Source organism: Brassica rapa, unplaced genomic scaffold (genome assembly GCF_000309985.2).
Source record: "Brassica rapa cultivar Chiifu-401-42 unplaced genomic scaffold, CAAS_Brap_v3.01 Scaffold0011, whole genome shotgun sequence".
Taxonomy (NCBI): Eukaryota; Viridiplantae; Streptophyta; class Magnoliopsida; order Brassicales; family Brassicaceae; genus Brassica; species Brassica rapa.
Window position 1 is genome coordinate 14953 of NW_022609957.1, and position 22409 is coordinate 37361.

The 22409-nt window shown below is 46.9% G+C and overlaps 1 long non-coding RNA gene across 1 annotated transcript; it reads right to left on the reverse strand.

The window, feature by feature from the left end:
* Positions 1 to 908: 908 nt before the first annotated feature.
* Positions 909 to 21682, reverse strand: LOC117129533. The gene is made up of 3 exons (XR_004453174.1): positions 21475 to 21682; positions 14421 to 14426; positions 909 to 920 (listed from the first exon to the last, which is right to left on the reverse strand). It is a non-coding gene; the product is annotated as an uncharacterized LOC117129533 (long non-coding RNA).
* Positions 21683 to 22409: the final 727 nt, after the last annotated feature.

Sequence of the window (22409 nt, forward strand, 5' to 3'; positions counted from 1 at the left end):
CGCGGATTAGAAACCGCGGAAAACTCGTAGTAAACGTGTCAAGTCGGAAGACGGCCCAAAGGGACCTAAAACACGACTCGAGGCCCATCCTACGATTTTTCCTAACCAAAAGCCCGTGAACCACAGCATGGTTCGCGCTTGGCCCGCGAGGAAGGATAAATGTCAAGTTTCCGCGGATAAATACGGAAGTTTTGAAGATAATTGTGAAGATCGGGAAAAATGGAATATCTCCATTTTTATGCTATGACGGCTTAAGGGCAGAAGAGTAAAAGCGTAAACCGACCTTGGAGCTAGTATATAAGGAGTCCTAGGCGAGGAGCAAGAAGAGAACTTTTTCAGAGCAAACTTAGCACTTAGAGCGATTTAGGCAACTTTCCGTTTTTGTTATTTCGAGCTGCGACTCAATTAGGTTTAGCCGTCTTAGGGTTGCTAGAACTAGGAATCTCGCCGACAGCTCTCGAGCCCAGGCTTATACCTTGTTGTAACGCTCATACGCAGATTCGGAATAAGATCTATTTTGCTCTCTTTTCGATTTCTTATTTTTATCGTTGTTATTCTCGTGTTCTGATTGCTTGACGTGTGGTAATTAACAGATATCCGGGTCCTCTGGGAAACTAGGGTTTTCTTAGTTTCCTTATTTAAACGGAAATCGACAGTGCGAATTTCGGTTCCCACAAATTTTGCAACCACATTTAAAAAGTCCTAATCACAAAAGTACACTATGCAATATCCTAGCTTAGCAACCATTTCTAACATACCACAACTCATCAATTCACGTCTGACATCCCCTCTACTGATTTCATTTCTTAGCATAAATATAAAGTGAATGCTTAACCTTGGGAGTATCGATCACAGGATGCAAGGATTTCAGACAGGTATTTGGAGCTGTAGGTAAAAGTTAGTTCCTAGTTTCTCTCTCTCTAAATTCCGCTCTTGAGTCAAAGTCTGCTTCCATTGCAGGATCACTGACCAAGATTGGACAGGCTTCCATGAATCAAAACTTAATGGTGGTTGCCACCAAGTTCTGTTCACTTCTTTTTGACCTATATCCAAGAGTTCTTTGCGAAAGCGAGCCTTGAAGATTACCGCCTCCATGTCCCGTTTCGAACTCTTTTATTTGAGTCTTTATGAATCAAGCCTTAATGGTTTTAGCCACCAAGTCCTGTTCAGACTCATCCTAATTAAACAATAGATCTTTTTTTGTTCATATACTCACTAACTAATCTAGGGTCAAAATTTAGAGAGAGAAAATATGATAAATAATCTAAACCAGGCGTTACCTTCCAGACCTGTATGAAGAATCCGATCCCATGTATACCAAGCCCCAAGACAAGCGGTTATGTCAGGTTTAGTGTTGGAAATCAGCTTTGGTTACTTCATACGGTTCAAGGCAAGTGTGTAGTTGATAGGTTGATCCTCTTTAGCATCTTTAGTGCTATCTGCAATAAGTAAATCTAAAATGGTGCTAAAGATTGGTTAGATATTCATGTTTAAATCAATATAAGGTTATAGTCCTTATTTTCAATAGCTAAGCATAATTTATTAAAATTCCTTTTTATATAAGAATAGAATAAATTATATCAGTAAATCTCCCCCCATACTTAAATTACACTGTCCCAGTGTAACTCAGCCGGAGTTATGATGAATAGTTCATTATGTAGGAAATGTAACATGTAAGAAAGATACATCTGACCGGATTAGATATCGATTGATGTGTAAGTGTTACATCGATAGTCGTGTGGTTGTCTATGTCGAGCTATTTCGACATCTCGTCGTCAGTCGATATTCAGGTCCTCCTACTTGGGTCTCCTAAATCTGAAAGAAATAAAACGAAAGTAAATAAATGCTAGCTAATAAAACCTAAATAAAATACCTAATAGTGGGTTGCCTCCCATTCAGCGCTTGGTTATAGTCATTTAGCTTGACTGCGGTAGTGATTGGCTATTGGGTGGAGAAACAGCTGCTTGTTGGAAAACAAGCATCCACGTCATCTCTGCACATTCTGGACCAAGATGCAATGAAACTTCTTGTGGCTTCATCATTTCTTGTCCATTTGTCATCCATCTTCTCAAGTACATTGGAGATGTTCTGTAGCCTTTCTTGAACGTTGTCAATACTGACCTGGTGCCAGCCTATGTTGTCATAGGCGTATGCTGAAAGATCTTTCAGTTCCTTTTGCATTGACTCTATCGTCTTGTGTATCAGTTGCTCGCTGATTGGTGTAGACTCGGCGTCGATCGATGCGATTATGTGTTGAGCTGCGAGTTGTCTGAAATCGATCGATTTCGCTCGTGTTCTGTCGATCGATGCTGATATCTGGTGTTGAGCTGCGAGTTGCCTCTGAATGGCTTTGACATCTTTCTGTAGCCATTCTGCGTGGCTGTCTAGTCCACTGATTTTGTTGTCTAATGGAAAGTAGATGTCATCGCAGTGTTTGTCAAGTTGTTCCTCCATGGTGTCTAGAGCAGTGTAGATCTTGGATGTGATCTTGTCAACTTCTGCTGCTATGTAAGGAAGTAACTCCAAAGGTTTCTTGCCATCGATCCAAGGCCCTCGTAGACTGTCCATCGATGCTGATTTTGCCTGCAAAAAACTTTGATTAGTAATGTTCTCAATATCATTTTGGGCATGAAGTAATTGACTAGACAATTTGTTTAAATCTATCGTGACTGGTGATATAAAGCGGTCATGCATGTCCTCGTAAGTCCTCAGCCTCTCATTCATGGCTGAGACTTTAGCGTCGAGCGATATGAAGGTACACATGTCGATCGATGTGGCTGGTTGTTGGTCCTTCTTGCGAATGGTGTCCAGATCTTGCTGTAGTAGCTCGATTTTAGTGTTGTTTAGAGGGCAGTAAACGTCGTTTATCCTTGTGTCGATGTATGAGATTTCCCATTCATCCATGTGTTGTGTTGAACATTGCGGTTTTGCAGGGATCTGAGCTGTAGGAAGACTGACGTCGATCGATGTTGCATGTGGTGCGTCGATCGATGCTGAGGTCGTAGCTTCCTTCTCAAGTTGCTGACGTAAACTCTCAATTTCTGTCCTCATTTCTGCCATACTTCTGAAAAACTCATTGTAGCCTCTATCCAAAGGATGATGTGTATCCTCTACCAATGTTTTGAGCTCCTCTCCCAGTTTCTCCTGAGCTCCACAAATACCAAACACCATCTCATCGATTTCATCTTTGGTGTAGTGTTCTGGTGCCAGTCTTGTGAGTGTGAAGGAAGTGGCATGTTCTGGAAGGCAGATGTGGCTCTCTTCAAAAAGAGATGCTCTTTCCAGTAATTTCCTGATGTTGTCCGTTGTGACAGGTATCATCTCACCAGCTATGCCTCGTGCATGTCCACACTCATCTCTGTAGACTCCATACTCGTCCCCTTGTTCCCAAGTGAACTTTCTGGCTCCGTACATGTCAAAAGCGCGGTTCCAAAATTCATACTGTCTGTCGATCGACGTCGGGTCATCTCTATCGATCGACGTCGGGTCATCTCTATCGATCGACGTTGGTGTTACCCTGTCGATCGATGTCTCGGTTGTTCCGTCGATCGATGCTTGCCTTTTTGGTTGGCGTGATAGATCTGAATTGATTTCTGTTGTGGTGACTCCTACGTGGTTGTTAGGATTTTTTTGAATGACGTCTGGAGTGCCACGTTGCTGTGACTTGTTTTTTTTTTTTTTTCTTGCATATCTTTTGATCCATTTTTGTGCATCTTTCATTCAAGTAACTTGTTTTTGGCATCCATATATTTTTACTTTCCTTTTTGATCGGATTTCCATTTAATTGCATTTAATTTTCTTGGCTTGCACTTCAAGTTTTTTTTTTCTCCATATTTAAAAAAAAAAAAATATTGTACTTTCCTATTTTTAAATTTTCGATTTTGAACAATAAAAAAAAAAGAAGATTTACATTCATTGCATACCTTAGTTAAATATCCTTTTCTTCTTCTTTGATTCTTTGCAAATCACCTTTTCTTTCCTCTCTTGTCGCAGGAAAAACCATGGGAGACCTTAATGGAGAACCAACACAAGCCGAGATTAATGCTCAGCTGATGGCTAACCATGCTGAACTCCAAGCCGCACTGGCTACTGTGACTGAGCAGCTGGCTCAGATAGCAGGAAGGGATCGAGCTAATGTTCCACGGCCAAGGAGGAGAAACCAACCCATTCCGGAGGAACAACAGTCCCAATCCAGTGAGGACAACTCGGACACTGACCATACCGAACCGGAAGAGCCACGGCGCGAACGGGCCGGACATGGGAACCGACGGGATTATCGGGTCCAAGGCGATGGGAGCCCGGTCCGAAGGAGATTCCGAGACGATGAAGTAGCTTGGCAAGGAGGCAAGGATCTCAAACTTACTCCTCCAACCTTTGCTGGAAAGGTTGACCTGGACGCCTACATTGAATGGGAGAGGCGCATGGAGTACATCTTTGAGTACTACCGCTATACCGAGGCCAAGAAAATTGCCTTAGCCGCAGCCCAACTGACGGACAATGCCCTAACCTGGTGGGACAGGGAAGTTGCCGAGGTTGGCAGAGTCTATAGGATTGAGACTTGGGATGAGATGCGAGCTAAGCTCCGTGCAAGGTATATTCCCTCATACTATCAGCGGGACTTACTAAAACGTTTTCGCAAGTTGTCTCAGGGTACTAGGTCCGTAGAGGAGTACTTTGAGGAGTTTGAGGCTCTCAAGAACAAGCTCAGGACGCGCGAGACCGAAGAGGTTATGATGGCTCAATTCTTGGAAGGCCTTCAAGACCGCATCGCTCGCAAGGTGGAGAGGCAGACCTACGTCAACTTCAATGATCTCCTCCACTATGCCATCCAGGCCGAGCAACACATTAAAAGGAAGAACGCCTCAAGTGCCAGGAGCAAGACGCCATGGGCTTCATCCGGATCCAAAGGGGCTGAGAAGAACAAATCCATTGAAGTGGAAAACCGGTTCAAGAAGAGCCAATCCGACCAGTCCAAACCAGGTTCATCCGAACCAGGTAAGGGACAAACCAAGCTCAAAGAACTCGTGATATTAATTGTTTCAAATGTCAGGGGAAGGGGCACTACGCCAGGGACTGTCCGAACAAGCGTGTCATGATCCTTAAGGCAGACGGCGAGTATGAGTCCCAAGACGAGGCCGATGTAGAGATGGCTGACTCAGGTGACGAGATAGTGGACTATGCTGAAACTGGTGAGCTGCTGGTGGTCAGACGAGCTCTCAGTGCTCTCTTTGATCCAGAAACCGTCTAACGAGAGAACATCTTCCATACTAGATGTAGTGTGGAGGGCAAGGTATGTAGTCTAATTATTGATGGTGGCTCTTGCACTAACGTGGCCAGAAGGTACCTTGTTGAAAAGTTAGGACTAGCAAAGTTGCCACACCCCAGGCCATACAAGCTCAAGTGGCTCAATGATGAGACGGAGCTTAAAATATCGGAGCAAGTTGTTGTTTCCTTTTGTATTGGTAAGTACCAGGACCAGGTGAAGTGTGATGTGGTTCCTATGCAAGCCGGCCATCTACTGTTAGGGAGGCCTTGGCAGTTTGACAAGGAGACCATTCACCATGGGAGGACTAACATCTACAGCTTTACTCACAACAACAAGAAGCACAGCCTGGCTCCTCTCAGTTCACAAGAGGTGTACGAGATGCAGAGGGCCATGGATCAGTCTGGATTGTTTAGTAAAACTAACCTTTACATCTCTTCTAGTAAATTGATTAAATCATTGCAGCAAGACACACAGGTGCTACTAATGGTTTTCAAGGAAGGTTGTTTTGCAGGCTTTGAGGCACCAGATTGTCCAGCTGAGATGCAAGTACTAATGGACCAGTACAAGGACGTGTTCCCTGAAGAGATCCCAGCCGGCTTACCACCCCTCCGAGGCATCGAACATCAGATAGACTTTGTGCCAGGCGCCCCACTTCCAAACCGAGCCGCATACCGAGTCAATCCGGAGGAGGCTAAGGAGCTGGAGAGACAGGTCCAAGACCTCATGGACAAGGGGTACATTCGAGAGAGTCTCAGCCCATGTGCAGTTCCCGTCCTATTGGTGCCTAAGAAGGATGGAACATTGCGTATGTGTGTTTATTGCCGAGCCATCAACAACATCACCATAAAATATCGGTACCCCATTCCTAGACTTGATGATATGTTAGATGAACTGAGTGGTTCCACAGTGTTTTCCAAGATTGATCTTAGGAGTGGCTATCATCAAGTTCGGATGAAGGAGGGAGACGAGTGGAAGACTGCTTTCAAGACCAAGCAAGGCTTGTATGAGTGGCTGGTGATGCCTTTTGGTCTTACCAACGCCCCTAGCACCTTCATGAGGCTTATGAACGAGGTTCTAAGGCCATACATTGGTAAATTTGTGGTTGTCTATTTTGATGACATATTGATCTATAGTCAGTGCTTATCCGATCACCTTAGTCATGTAGAACAGGTTTTGAAGGCGCTCAGGCAGGAAGGACTCTTTGCCAATCTCAAGAAGTGTGTATTTTGCACTGACCAGTTAATATTTTTAGGCTTTGTTGTGAGCTCACAGGGTTTGAAGGTCGATGAGGAGAAGATCAAGGCCATCCAAGACTGGCCCACACCGACCACTATTGGGCAAGTCCGAAGTTTCCATGGCCTAGCCAGCTTCTATAGGCGGTTTGTCAAGGACTTCAGCACCATTGCTGCTCCCATGACCTCAGTGATCAAGAAGAATGTGTCCTTTGTTTGGGGCCCTGCCCAAGAGGAGTCTTTCAATAAGCTTAAATATAGTTTAACTCATGCACCCGTTCTTACACTCCCTGATTTTAATAAAACTTTTGAGATTGAGTGTGATGCATCAGGTACAGGCATTGAAGCTGTCCTCACTCAAGGGGGCCGACCAGTGGCATTCTTTAGTGAGAAACTGAGTGGAGCTGCCCTCAACTACCCAACCTATGACAAAGAGCTATACGGTCTAGTAAGGTCCCTTGAAACTTGGCAGCATTACCTTTTGTCTAAGGAATTTGTTATTCATACAGATCATGAGACACTTAAGCACTTGAGGGGACAGACCACACTCAAGAAGAGGCAAGCCAGATGGCTCGAGTTCGTGGAGACCTTTCCCTATGTGATCAAGTACAAGAAGGGCAAGGACAATGTGGTGGCCGATGCACTGTCCCGGAGACACACTCTCATTGTGACCATGGAGGCCAAGATCATGGGTTTCGAACATATTAAAGAATCTTATGCCACTGATCTTGATTTTAATGAAGTTTTCAGGAACACTGAGAAGGGGGCTTTCGGGCCATACTACCAGCATGAGGGGTTCCTGTTCAAGGGAAGGAGGTTGTGCATTCCCAAAGGAGCCATGAGGGAACTGCTGGTTCGGGAGGCCCATGGTGGCGGCCTCATGGGACACTTTGGTTGGGACAAGACCTTGAGTGTCCTAACTGAACATTTCTTTTGGCCAAACATGAAGAGGGATGTGGAGAGCATATGCGCCAAGTGCACTACTTGCCTTAAAACCAAGTCCAGGTCACATCCTTACGGTTTACAAATGCCATTGCCGATTCCTAACCACCCTTGGGTAGACATTTCTATGGACTTTGTGCTGGGCTTACCCAAGATAAACCACAAGGATTCCATTTTTGTAGTGGTAGACAGGTTCTCCAAGATGGCCCATTTCATAGCCTGTAACACCACTAATGATGCCACTCAGACCGCCGACCTATTCTTCAAAGAAGTGGTTCGACTACATGGTGTTCCTCGAACCATTGTGTCTGACCGTGATGCCAGGTTCCTCAGCCATTTCTGGAGGACACTATGGGGGAAGTTCGGAACCAAGCTACTATTCTCGACCACTTGCCATCCCCAGACCGACGGCCAGACTGAGGTAGTAAACCGTACACTCTCTCAACTGTTGAGAGCTACGGTTGGTAAGAACTTAAGAAAATGGTTGTCTTGTTTGCCTTTTGTTGAGTTTGCTTATAACCATGCTAGGCACTCTACTACTAACCTGTCACCTTTTGAGATTTTTATGGGTTTCAGCCAGAGACTCCTTTAGACTTCACCGAACTGCCCAGCTCCATGTACCGCAGTCGTGATGGAGTCGCCAAGGCAGAGTTTGTTAAGAACATGCACCTGAAGGTCAAGGAGAGGATAGAAGCCAAGGCGGCTAAGGTCAAGGCCAAGTATGACCAGAAGAGGAAGGAGGTACTGTTTGAACCCGGGGACTTGGTGTGGTTACACATGCGGCCCGAGAGGTTTCCAGAAGCCCGGAAGTCCAAGCTCTCTCCTCGTGGGACAGGACCATTCCGCATCCTAAAGAAGATCAACGACAATGCCTATATCCTTGACCTCCCAGCTGAATTTAAAATTTCACATACTTTCAATGTCTCGGATTTGTCTCCTTTCCATGCAGATAGTAGTGATGACTTTGCAGATGATGGTGTTCTGAGGCCAGAACCTCTTCAAGAGGGAGGGAATGATGAGGCCATCCAAGTAGAGGTTCCCATAGTTAGGCGCGGTCCGACTACCCGGAGTGGAACCAGGGCCTTGCGAGAAGGTTTCACCAAAGCTGTCCAACAAATCCTTGATCAAGATGGACAGACTGACCAGGACCAGCTGCTGATTGAGAAGATGGTCCAGTTGAAGATTCAAGATCAAGCTGGCCCAAAGGAGGTTCAGGACGCGGCCGACCCGATCCAGTTCAGACTCAACCAAGCCGGACGTCTCATTTCCACATCCGAGCTTGGTCCAGACTCAGTTTCCATTTCATCCACTCCAACTCTTCCCGGTTCTGAGATCTAGCCAACCACCAAGGGGAGTAGCATGTGTTGTACTCTTTTTCCTCACCAGGTTTTGTCCCATTGGGTTTTCTTGGTAAGGTTTTAATGAGGCAACATGCAAGCATGCTATTAGCCTTGGTCTAGGCCTTCTCAAACCGATAACCAGATGTCTGGTTTATTTTAATGTATTTGGTTAAGACCTTGGGCTATTGTTTCAGCCTCATTTTCGGCCAGCTTGTTTAAGGCCTTTTTTCTTTGAGTCCCATAAGGGGTAAACCCTATATAACTCCATGAAGCTGGCGATTTTGGCCTAAGTCTTTTATGAAATAATTTTGCCTTTACAAACCTAAAACCCTAAGTCTTTTTCAGTGAGAAACAAGAGAGAGCAGCCGAATCTTCTCAAGCTTCAAACCACCAAGCTTGTGGCGATTCTTCACCTCCATTCCATCCATCGATTTGCCTTGAGAGTGATACACATCCAGCAAGCCAAATCCCATATCTATCCACCTCCATCCACTGTTCTTGTTGAGAGAGATACACATCCAGCAACAAGGATCCATCCCCCATACCTCTATCCTTCTCTTATTTTGTTTTATCTTGCACCATATAGTTCTAGATTTTTCCATTCATTATAAAAACCCATAAAAAGTCCTATTTGCTTCTGTTCTTCATTGATCATATAGTTCTCTTTCTGTTCATCATTTTGATTCATAAAAACTCATAAAAATAGCACCCTTTTGTTTCAGGAACCAGATCGGCCATCTCCCACTCCATCGCGTCCGTCTAGCTGTCCCATAGCCGTCCGTCCGTTCTGTCCAGTCCGAGTTCTTGAACCTCAGACCATCCGTCCGTGCAATCTGATTCCTGGCCTGTATCACCAACGTGCTGATATGTGTACTGATGGACAGCCACAGACATCCTGTGTATGCTGACGAACACACACGGACAGCCACAGACGTCTTGTGTGTGCTGACGGACACACACGGACGTCCTGTGTGTGTTGACGGACACCCACGGACGTCCTGTGTGTACTGAACAGACAGCCCACATGGGCCAAAATCACCCGAACAGTCCACGGGAAGGGCCTGCGTGCTGAGTCCAAGGACCAGCGTGCTGATTTGTGTACAGATGGACAGCCACGGACGTCCTGTGTGTGCTGATGGACACACACGGATAGCCACGGACATCCTGTGTGTGCTGACGGACAGCCACAGACAGCCACGGACGTCCTATGTGTGCTGGCAGACACCCACGGACGTCTGTACTGAACAGACAGCCCACATGGGCCAAAATCTCCCAAACAGTCCACGTGAAGGGCCGGCGTGCTGAGTCCAAGGACCAACGTGCTGATATGTGTACCGATGGACAGCGAAAGACGTCTTGTGTGTGCTGACGGACAGCCACAGACGTCCTGTGTGTGCTGACTAACAGCCACGGACGTCTAGTGTGTGCTGACGGACACACACGGACGTCCTGAGTGTGCTGACGGACACACACGGACGTCCTGTGTGTACTGAACAGACAGCCCACGTGACGTCCTGTGTGTGCTAACGGGAAGGGTCAACGTGCTGAGTCCAAGGACCAACGTGGTGATATGTGTACTGATGGACAGCCACTGACGTCCTGTGTGTGCTAACGGACACACACGGACAGCCACAGACGTCTTGTGTGTGCTGACAGACACACACGGACGTCCTGTGTGTGCTGACGGACACCCAAGGACGTCCTGTGTGTACTGAACAGACAGCCCACGTGGGCCAAAATCACCCAAACTGTCCACGGGAAGGGCCAGCGTGCTGAGTCCAAGTGTAAGACCCGTTCCTGGTCTCTCGACCCAACTGGATACGAATGCTTACTTATTAATTTCTTTGCTTGTCTGATTCATTCTAAGTATTTTCTTTACTAAGTCATATTCGAATATGAGGTTTATAAACAAAGGAATAGATTGCACAGCGGAATAACAATGTATAAACTTTGTATTACTTAGAAACATGAGATTCAATACACAACTTCTTATAAGTCTCATAGACAATCACTAGTTCATCCCTAGCATCATCTAAACACACGTTACACAGCCTCTCACTGACCGAGCCTTCACATCTCCTTGGCTTGACCAGAACCATCCTTAGTTCCTGAAACCACAACCAGATAAGCATTAATCATAACCGAGAATAGAACGGATTGATTCTACAATGCTTGGCTTGGTTCCTAGAACTTAGATAAACCTCAGTCAACATAATCATGAACGTATGAACCTACCTACCATATCCTAAGTCATTCAACCAACCACCCCTTGACTTAGAATCAGATAGATAGTCCAGAATAGATAAACAGAACACACGAACAGATATGGATCATCCCCAAAGACCAATCCGTCTAACCGGATAGAATCTAGGTGCGACCGGCCAATGGAGTCCGGCTTAATGGCCCAACGGACTCCCTGACCTGATCTGGCCTTAGGCCTGGATCCAATCGGCCGAGTAAGCCTCAAGCCTAATCCGGAAGGCTTAGAAACCGGTCAGACCTTGCGACTCTACCTTGGCTTAGACAAACCGTGAACTTGTCTTAACTAGACAAGCCATAGGCTGATCCATAAGGATCGGTCCTAACCTGTCCCGAAAGACACCGTTTGGAACATGTACCCTTCGGCCATTCGTGCCTCTTGGACACTCACGACTCTTGACAACTCGTGCCCTTTGGGTCATTCCCAACCGTTCGTCCTAACCGCCCAGTCTTGGTGCGATCGGATCATCCCTCTAACCGACCCGTGTCTAGGCTAGCGGTTTGGTTATGTTCGGCCAAAGCCTAGGGACGTGTCCCTTGGACTCAACCAACACAACCTTTCGTGTTTAACCAGAGAGAAGAGAAGAGAAACGAATTGAAACAGATAAGGAGAGCCGGATGGGACTTAGGAACCGAGCAGAGCCGCGGTGCGGTCGCATGGACCGTCCGTTCGGTCTGATGGAGCCACGGCCCATCACATACATTGTGAACCACGTCTGGGTTCTCCATGCTCTTCTCCTTGTCTTGATCTCCCATTCTTGACCGGAGTTAGTTCTCAAACGATCAGAGTCGCCGGAACAGAACACCACCACAATCGGCCTTTCTCTTGGCCGGAACTCTCTCTTTCTCTCTTTCTTTCTCTCTACGTTTTTCTCTGAGTATTTTACTCTGGAGTTGGATAATGAAATCGACCAGAGAGCCCCCACATTTATAGAAAACGAGGGGGTAAGTCTTGCCCCACGAACAGGCTTGACTTGCTAGCGAATGGGCACCATCGGCCAAGGGTTGTCCCCTTTCGGCCACTTGCATCCCTTCAGCCTTTCTGATTGGGTTTGGGGTCGGTCACAAGCCCAACCCACGCCCCAAGCCACCTGGACTTAGCTCACGGCCTTGCCCAAGGACCCAACAGCTCATGGCCTCGTGGCCGGCCCTCACAGCCCGCCACTGACCCGGACCCGGACCATCGGCCTAAAGCCCGGATAGTCCGTCTAGCTGAGATGAGCTGACTCTCAGCTGCCTCAGCTGAGTGATCTAGTAGTCCAGCTAGTGGAGCTGACTTAGTAGGGACTGAGCTGGAGTGAACTGAACCTAGCTTCATTGAGCTGGCCGAGATACTCGTTCACTTCGTCCAGTTACCGTCTTACTAGTCCTAGCTGTCTCCTAGCTTGTATAAGGTTAAGTCTAAATTTCCTTATGTCCTTAACCTTCTTTCTCGACCATGGAACGCCTGCCTTGATGTCCTATGACTGGCTTGCACGTTTCCTCGAACCATGGCCGTCCCGATAATCCTATTCAGGATTGGGGGCGTGACAAGTCTCCCCCCCCTTGGGATGGATTCGTCCTCGACCATTACAGTTTCCCAAGTGATTATATCCTGACCATTACAGTCCCAGACGACCTTGACCATCTGGACCGTCTTCTTCCTTGTTGCTTTTTCCATCCTATCTATGATTCGAACTGGCCTCGTTTCCAAGGTTAGGTTCTTACCAAGATCGTCTGGAATGACAGGAAGAGCGATGTCTTGGTCCGTCAAACATTTCCGAAGTTGGGAGACGTGGAACACATTATGAAATGCGTTCATCTTGGCCGGCAAGTCCAACTTGTAGGCCACCATCCCAACCCTTTCAATGACCTTGAACGGCCCCAAGTATCTCGGATCTAACTTCCGTTTTCTGGAAATCCGGACCCGTCCTTTGAAGGTAATCATTCTGAGATACACCAAGTCACCTACTTGGAACTCGAGATCTTTCCTTCTTCGATCCGCATAGTTCTTTTGGCGGTCTTGTGCCTGTCTCATCTTGTCCCTCAAGAACATGATCTTTTCGGTTGTCTCTTCGACAATCTCCGGACCAATCATGCTGCGTTCCCCAACTTGGGTCCAGCATAAGGGTGTCCTGCATGGATGCCCATACAGAGCTTCGTATGGCGACATGCCAATACTACTATGGAAGATATTGTTGTAAGCAAATTCTACCAGAGGTAGATGTTTCTCCCAAGAATCACCCCAGTCTAGAACACATGCTCGCAACATATCTTCCAATGTCTGGATCGTACGTTCAGACTGTCCATCCGTTTGTGGGTGATAGGCTGTACTCATGTTCACTCTTGTTCCTAAAGCCTTTTGGAAAGCCTTCCAGAAGTAAGATGTGAACCTTGAATCCCTATCTGAAACTATGCTTGCCGGCACACCATGTAGTCGGACGATCTCATCAATGTACTTACGTACAATCTGATCTACCCCATCCGACTTTTTGATAGCCAGGAAGTGTGCTGATTTGGTTAGGCGATCAACCACAACCCAAACCGCATCTTTCTTATTCCTCGTGGTTGGGAACCCAGTCACAAAGTCCATTGTGATGTGATCCCATTTCCATTTCGGAATAGGCAAGCTTTGCAATAACCCACTAGGCACTTGATGTTCTGCTTTGATGAGTTGGCAAGTGGAACACTTGGCCACCCATTCCGCGACATCTGCCTTCATACGGATCCAATGATAGAACTTCTTAAGGTTCTGGTACATCTTGGTCGCACCAGGATGAACCGAGAATCTGGACTTATGAGCCTCCCTCATAATCTCTTCCTTTAGACTTCTATCATTAGGAACACTGATCCGACCGTTTACTAGGATGGTACCATCCTTTGCAGTTTGGTACTCCGTCCTATCATTCTGAGCAACCTTGTTTAGGTTCTCGTCCTGACCTTGAGCCAACCGAATTCGGGTAAGCAGGTCGGCCTGATTGACCGCCTCTAATCCGAGTGGTTCAGACTCTTTGGTCGATGCGTTCAACCGTAGGGCACGAACCGTACCGTCCAGGTCGTCCGCTTCTCATTCGGCTGATACGTCGGCCCTTCTTCGGCTCAAGGCATCTGCGACCAGATTAGCCTTTCCCGGATGATAGGTGATATCCAGATCGTAATCAGCTACAAACTCCATCCACCTTCTCTCCCTTAAGTTTAACTCAGGCTGTGTGAATATATACTTAAGACTCTTATGGTCCGTAAGTATCTGAACCTTGGCACCATACAAGTATGATCGGCAAATCTTTAAGGCGAACACTACCGCGGCCATTTCAAGGTCATGGGTGGGGTAGTTTCCCTCATGTTTTCTCAACTGCCTTGAGGCATAAGCGATGACCTTCCCATGCTGGGTTAATACGCAACCTAGTCCTGTTATGGACGCGTCCGTATAAACCACATAAGGTTGGTCGGCCTCTGGAAGAACCAGAATGGGTGCGCTAGTCAGCATGTCCTTAAGCGCGGAAAAACATTTCCCACACTCCTCAGACCATGTGAACTTAACGTCCTTCCCGGTCAACCGTGTTATAGGCTGAGCCAAGCTTGCGAATCCTTTCACAAACTTTCTATAATAACCTGCCAGCCCTAGGAAGCTTCTGACCTCCGTGGCACTGCGTGGTCGAGGCCAATCCTTGATTGCCCTGATCTTCTCTGGATCCACCGAGACGCCCTCACCGGACACAATGTGGCCAAGAAACCCAATGCTCTTCTGCCAAAAACTGCATTTACTGAGTTTTGCATAGAGCTTGTGTTCCCGTAATCGTTCCAGCACGGCTCTCAGGTGTTTCCGATGAGATTCCTCTTCCTTGGAGTAAATCAGGATATCATCAATGAAGATGATCACTGGTTCATCCAGGAAGTATCGGAACACGCTGTTCATCATTTTCATGAATGCAGCAGGCGCATTGGTCAGACCGAATGGCATAACCATAAACTCGTAGTGGCCGTACCTGGTCCGGAATGTTGTCTTTCTAATATCATTTGGCTCTATAGGGATCTGATGATACCCTGAGGCCAAATCAATCTTAGAAAACCACTTGGCTCCTTTGAGTTGATCCAACAACTCGTCTATTCTGGGCAACGGGTACTTGTTCTTCACAGTAACCCTGTTCAACCCTCGATAGTCAATACAGACAGCCCACGTGGGCCAAAATCACCTGAACAGTCCACGAGAAGGGCCAGCATGCTGAGTCCAAGGACCAGCGTGCTGAGTTCAAGGACCAACGTGCTGATATGTGTACTGATGGACAGCCACAAATGTCCTGTGTGTGCTGATGGACACACACAGACACACACGGATAGCCACGGACATCCTGTGTGTGCTGACGGACAGCCACAAACGTCCTGTGTGTGCTGGCGGACACCCACGGATGTCCTGTGTGTGCTGGCGGACACCCACGGACGTCCTGTGTGTACTGAACAGACAGCCCACGTGAGCCAAAATCTCCCAAATAGTCCGCGGGAAGGGCCAGCGTGCTGAGTCCAAGGACCAATGTGCTGATATGTGTACCGATGGACAGCCACGGACGTCCTGTGTGTGCTGACGGACACACACGGACAGCCACGGACGTCCTGTGTATGTTGACGGACAGCCACAAACGTCTTGTGTGTGCTGACGGACACACACAGACGTCCTGTGTGTACTAAAGATACAGCCCACGTGGGCCAAAACCACCCGAACAGTCCATGGGAAGGGTCAGCGTGCTGAGTCAAAGGACCAACGTGCTGATATGTGTACTGATGGACAGCCACAAACGTCCTGTGTATGCTGACGGACACACACGGACAGCCACTGACGTTCTGTGTGTGCTGACGGACACACACGGACGTCCTGTGTGTACTGACGGACACCCATGGACGTCCTGTGTGTACTGAACAGACAGCCCACGTGGGCCAAAATCACCCGAATAGTCCACGGGAAGGGTCAGCATGCTGAGTCCAAGGACCAACGTGCTGATATGTGTACTGATGGACAGCCACAGATGTCCTGTGTATGCTGACGGACACACACGAACAGCCACAGACGTCTTGTGTGTGCTGACGGACACACACGGACGTCTTGTGTGTGATGACGGACACCCACGGACGTCCTGTGTATACTGAACAGACTGCCCACTTGGGCGAAAATCTCCCGAACAGTACACATTAAGGGCCTGCGTGCTGAGTCCAAGGACCAGCGTGCTGATATGTGTACTGATGGACAAGCAAGGACGTCCTGTGTGTGCTGATGGACACACACGAATAGCCACAGACATCCTGTGTGTGCTGACGGACAGCCACGGACAGCCACGGATAGCCACGGACGTCCTGTGTGTGCTGGCGGACACCCACGGATGTCCTGTGTGTACTGAACAGACAGCCCACATGGGCCAAAATCTCCCAAACAGTCCACGGGAAGGGCCAGCGTGCTGAGTCCAAGGACCAACGTGTTGATATGTGTACCGATGGACATCTAGAGATGTCATGTGTGTGCTGACGGACACACACAGACAGCCACGGACGTCTTGTGTGCGCTGACGAACAGCCACAAATGTCTTGTGTGTGCTGACGGACACACACGGAAGTCCTGTGTGTGCTGGCGGACACCCACTGATGTCCTGTGTGTGCTGGCGGACACCCACGGACGTCCTGTGTGTACTGAACAGACAGCCCACGTGGGCCAAAATCTCACAAATAGTCCACGGGAAGGGCCAGCGTGCTGAGTCCAAGGACCAACATGCTGATATGTGTACCGATGGACAGCCACAGACGTCCTATGTGTGCTGACGGACACACATGGACAGCCACGGATGTCTTTTGTGTGTTGACGGACAGCCACGGACGTCTTGTGTGTGCTGACGGACACACACGGACGTCCTGTGTGTTCTGACGGACACACACGGACGTCCTGTGTGTACTAAACAGACAGCCCACGTGGGCCAAAATCACCCGAACAGTCCACGAGAAGGGCCAGCGTGCTGAGTCCAAGGACCAGCGTGCTGAGTTCAAGGACCAGCGTGCTGATTTGTGTACTGATGGACAGCCACGGACGTCCTGTGTGTGCTGATGGACACACACGGACACACACGGAGAGCCACGGACATCCTGTGTGTGCTGACGGACAGCCACAGACAGCCACAAACGTCCTGTGTGTGCTGGCGGACACCCACGGATGTCCTGTGTGTGCTGGCGGACACCCACGGACGTCCTGTGTGTACTGAACAGACAGCCCACGTGAGCCAAAATCTCCCAAATTTTCCGCGGGAAGGGCCAGCGTGCTGAGTCCAAGGACCAATGTGCTGATATGTGTACCGATGGACAGCCACGGACGTCCTGTGTGTGCTGACGGACACACACGGACAGCCACGGACGTCCTGTGTATGTTGACGGACAGCCACAGACGTCTTGTGTGTGCTGACGGACACACACAGACGTCCTGTGTGTACTTAAGAGACAGCCCACATGGGCCAAAATCTTCCAAACAGTCCACGGGATGGGCCAGAGTGCTGAGTCCAAGGACCAATGTGCTGATATGTGTACCGATGGACAGCCACGGACGTCCTGTGTGTGCTGACGGACAGCCACGGACGTCTTGTGTGAGCTGACGGACACACACAGACGTCCTGTGTGTGCTGACGGACACAGACGGATGTCCTGTGTGTACTGAACAGACAGCCCACGTGGGCCAAAATCACCCGAACAGTCCATGGGAAGGGCCAGCGTGCTGATATGAGTACTGATGGACAGCCACAGACGTCCTGTGTGTGCTGATAGACACACATGGACACACACGGACAGCAACGGCCGTCCTGTGTGTGCTGGTGGACACCCACGGACTTCCTGTGTGCACTGAACAGACCGCCCACGTGGGCAAAAATCACCCGAACAGTCCACGGGAAGGGTCAGTGTAATAACCCTCACGAGCCAATAAATTTTTGGTCAAGAAAAATCCCACTCGACCAGTTTTTAGTTGGTTCGACCATGATTAATAAAAATTAAAATCGACCCGGTAAATTAATTTCTCGACGGGACTGTCTTGTGGTCGAAAGACCTTCACTTGATAGTTTGGTCGAGTCTTAAATATTTTGGTTGAATTTTTATTAAGTTGAACGAGACTTTCCGAGAACAAGACGAGAGACAAAGACAACGAATATTTGGTTGAAAAATTATTTAAATGATCGACCACCTGCGTAATTAATTTTGGACCAGACTCATGTCTTCCACCAGCCTGTTTGCTCAGTATTTAATCACATGACTTGCACCTGTCTGCTTACTTAGCTTCTTCAGTAAATGGCACATGACAATCACAAGCTGCCTGTGTGCTTGCTTCCTCCTTTAATTATTTATGATTGGGTGGAAACTGCTTCATGGGAGGGAAAGGACAGTATGGTGTTGATGATGAAACAGGTTGCCAGCTGTCTGCTCCTAGCCAAGCTTTGTTATGAGCTAAACCCTCAGGTGAATCAACCACAGCTTGTATTTAACCCTCCTCCAGCTGCTTCCCACGTTCTGAAACCTACAGAAAAACCTAGAGAATTTCAGAGAGAAAGAGAGAAAGAAGAACAGAAAAATCAGTGAGAAAAATCAGGAAAATAAATCAAGAAAAAATTGGTGGTGATCTAATCTATAACCCTAGCTCAGTTTGGTTCTTGAGAAAGATCAGAAGGTGATATTTTTAAATAAAACCCTAGACCTAGTTGAGTTCAGATCATGATCAGACCTTGATCTTTCTCTTTGATCAGTCCAGCCACAAGCTTACCTTGGAGAAGAGGATCAGCTGAGGCCATCTAGTCCTTTAGTTCGTCTTGGTAAGCTTTGGTCTCCTTGCCTCAGTCAGTGTCTGATCAGAACATTTGATGTTTAGTGTAGGTCTTGGTCGGATCAGTTGTTTAAGTTATGATACAGTTCAGTTCTTGTTTAGTTTCGGTTTGAATCCATCTCCTAAAACAGTTTGCTAAGCTGTTATGGTTTGATTGGAGAAACGAAACTAAACTCAGTCTGATATTGTCTTGAACTGTTGTTAACTGAATAGAACTGAACTGATCTAATCTGGTCTGAAAGTAACCGAGCTTGAACTGATTTGATTTAAGTTGTTTAGCTTGAACCGAACTGTCGGATTGTTGATGTTCTGAACCTAACCTTGCCCTGTTTTGATCAGCTAAGGTGTGGAGCTTTGCTAGTCCCATCCTATCCATTCAGTCTCTTGGTAAGCCACAATCAAGTGAGTCAGATGAGTTGTTGAGTTAACCATAGTAACCGATCAGAACCTTGTCCATTCTCAGGTCCATTCAGCTTTGTTCAAGAGGTACTCAAGTCTTGTCCAAGCCAGTTTCAAGACTGTTCTATAGGTGAGTCTAGACAGATGTTGAGATAGATCATGAATGAGTCCTTGATTAAGTTAGTAAAGTGTCTGAATATTTAAGAATGGTGTTGTGTTTACTCATGGTAAACACTTACACTTAAAGAATAATTTTAAAGTGAGGTTAATCCTAATCTTAGTACTTGTCCTCAAGTACTAATCATAACTATGAAATAATCATGGTTTTGATTAAAGATTAATCTTGGTTTAATTAAAGTTTAATCTTGGTTTAATTAAGGATTAATCTTAGTTTAATTAAGGATTAATCTTGGTTTAACTAAGGATTAATCTTGGTTTAATTAAGGATTAATCTGTGATTAATTAAGGATTAATCTGTGATTAATTAAGAGTTAATTATGATTAATTAAGAATTAATTATGGATTAATTTTGGAAGTAAAATCATGTGAAGTCTTGTTATATTCACTATCCCTAAAGCCCCCGCATTACCGTGACTTGGTCCTGCGAACAGAACAAGGTCATGAAGACACGATGATGGGGTAGATCCCTGGAGACCGTGTACTGCATGACGATGCAGTGTCGGATTGTTCATACCGGACATTCGACAGTGATGGTGATGCTAACTCACAACTCTCGGTTAGCCTTAGTGGTTTCTCGGGTCTAGTATATATATTGTATTATATGATTATGGTCACGGGCGGGTGTTGTGGAAGTGATGTTTAAAATAAGAATTCACAATGATGATCGATATTGAAGTATAGTACTAGTACTTGCATGATCATGTATATGCATTTGATAACTGTTTGGTTTATTATTGATTGTGTTGTGATTCTAGATTCACTGAGTAAATTAGTTGCTCATGACTCATTCGTGTGTGAAAGTAACCCTTAGGCGGGAGACACTTTACTTTTTGGACGGAAGGAACGGCCAACCAGCGGTAGTATTTTGTTGTCCTTGCAACGTACCTTTTGATGTATATTTACTTAAAACGTTGTTGGGCAATAGGCCATAGGATAAAACTATAACACTTTGTAAGATGTTTAAAGTAAATAAATAATGTATAAAATATGTTTATAAACCATGAGTTCTCATATGATATTAGTCCTTGTCCGAGACGAACTAACTATCGAATATTGCTTTATCGGGTTGCAAAGCCTAGAGTAATATCAGATAGGAGCGTCTGTGTTCTTTGGTTGTTGGTCTAAGGCGATCGGATTTATTTTGAGAACCTCGGGTCGACCATCAGGGAACATCGACTGTGTCATTTCCGGTTATCTATGATCGGGGGTGTCACAGTCAGCGTGCTGAGTCCAAGGACCAACGTGTAACATCCCGGATCCTGAATAGGATCATTGGGATGGCCATGGTTCGAGGAAACGTACTAGCCAGTCTTAGGACATCAAGGCAAGCGTTCCATGGCCAGATAAGAAGGTTAAGGACGTAAGGAAACTTAGACTTAACCTTATGCAAGTCGAGAATCAGCTAGACCGAGCAAGACGGTAGCTGGACGGATGGAACGGGTAGCTCGACCAGCTCAACGGAGTTAGGTTAAGGTCACTCCAGCTCGGCCACTACAAGGTCAGCTCCACTAGCTGGACTACTAGCTCACTCAGCTGAGGCAGCTGGGGGTCAGCTCATCTCAGATGGACGGACTGTTCGGGTTTCTGTCCGATGTGTTGAGATGAGCTGAGTAATATGAGGAGAGTTGTGCAGGTTTGAAGAGGATGAGATGTTGAGTAGAGGAGAAGGATTGGTCTTAGGAAGACCCGTCCATACAGGTCCATACCATGGCCGTACGGCTGTACGGACGGTATCGATCATGCGGTAAAGAAATGTTACCGCGGGAAGAAGTTACTCGACCAGATCATGTTTTATCTCGACCAAATGAAGCATATGACCGTTGGTGGGAAGAGGAGGAGCGTCTCTACAGGCTGGCACAGCTGGATGGATGAGGTTCGCTTTTAGAATAGTGACCACGCGTGTGGAGAGGCTAATTGGTCCGGTTTATAGTAAAGGCTACCTTATCTTTGACCTCACATGCTTAGTCTCTCTAAAACCTTTGTATCACAGTCCTATATATTGTAAACACTCTCTCATCAATAAGTTTAAGCGGATTATGTCACTCTCTCTCTTGTTCATCATGGATCATACATAATCTCTCCATTTCTTCCACAATCTCTCTTAAACTCCACTAATCTTTTATTAAATCTCTCTTAATCTCTCAATACCTACTCTATTCTCTAAAATCTCATGGTATCAGAGCCAGGTTGGCGGCTTTGGTATTGAGAGAATCCATTTCCTTTCTTTGCACTTGCGAGTTTGTTCTTTATTCCTCTCCACTTGAAGGTTCCGAGAAGCTGGTGTGATAAAGAAGAGAAGATGGAGACGACAAACTTTAGCAAACTGATAACTGTTCCGGTCGCACTGAAAGGACGTTCAAACTACTTGATGTGGTCTCGGTTGGTGAAGACTACCATTGGAAGGCTAGGGCTGTGGAACCACATTACAGATGATGGTCCGGAGCCAGTGGCCAAAGATGATGAAGAAGAAGGCGACGGGAAGACTCTGGCGGTAGCTGAAGAAAAGAGATTGGTCCAAGAAGATTTGATGGTGCTGTTTGTGCTCCATGCCTCTCTGGAACTCCCCATCCATGAAGCTTACGTGCACTTTGAGAGTCCTAAGCGCCTTTGGGACATGCTCCACAAGAGGTATGGAAACAAGTCCAACATAAGCCGTGTGTTTGATCTGAAGCAAACCATCAGCGCATTGAAGCAAGATGGAGAAGACCTCACCAAGCACATGGGGAAGTTTGGAGCTTTGTGGTCTGAACTTGAGAGTCTTAGACCCAACACTACTGATGAAGAATCGCTCATTGAGAGGAGGGAGCAAGATCAGGTGTTTGGGCTGTTGATGACTCCAGATGTAGCTACCAGGATGTGATTAAACATATCTTGAGATCACCTACTCTTCCATCCATGGAGGAGATATGCGCGCAACTTCAGAAGGAGGAAGGATCTCTTGGTTTGTTTGGAGGAAGGAAGGGGATGTCCACGGCTCA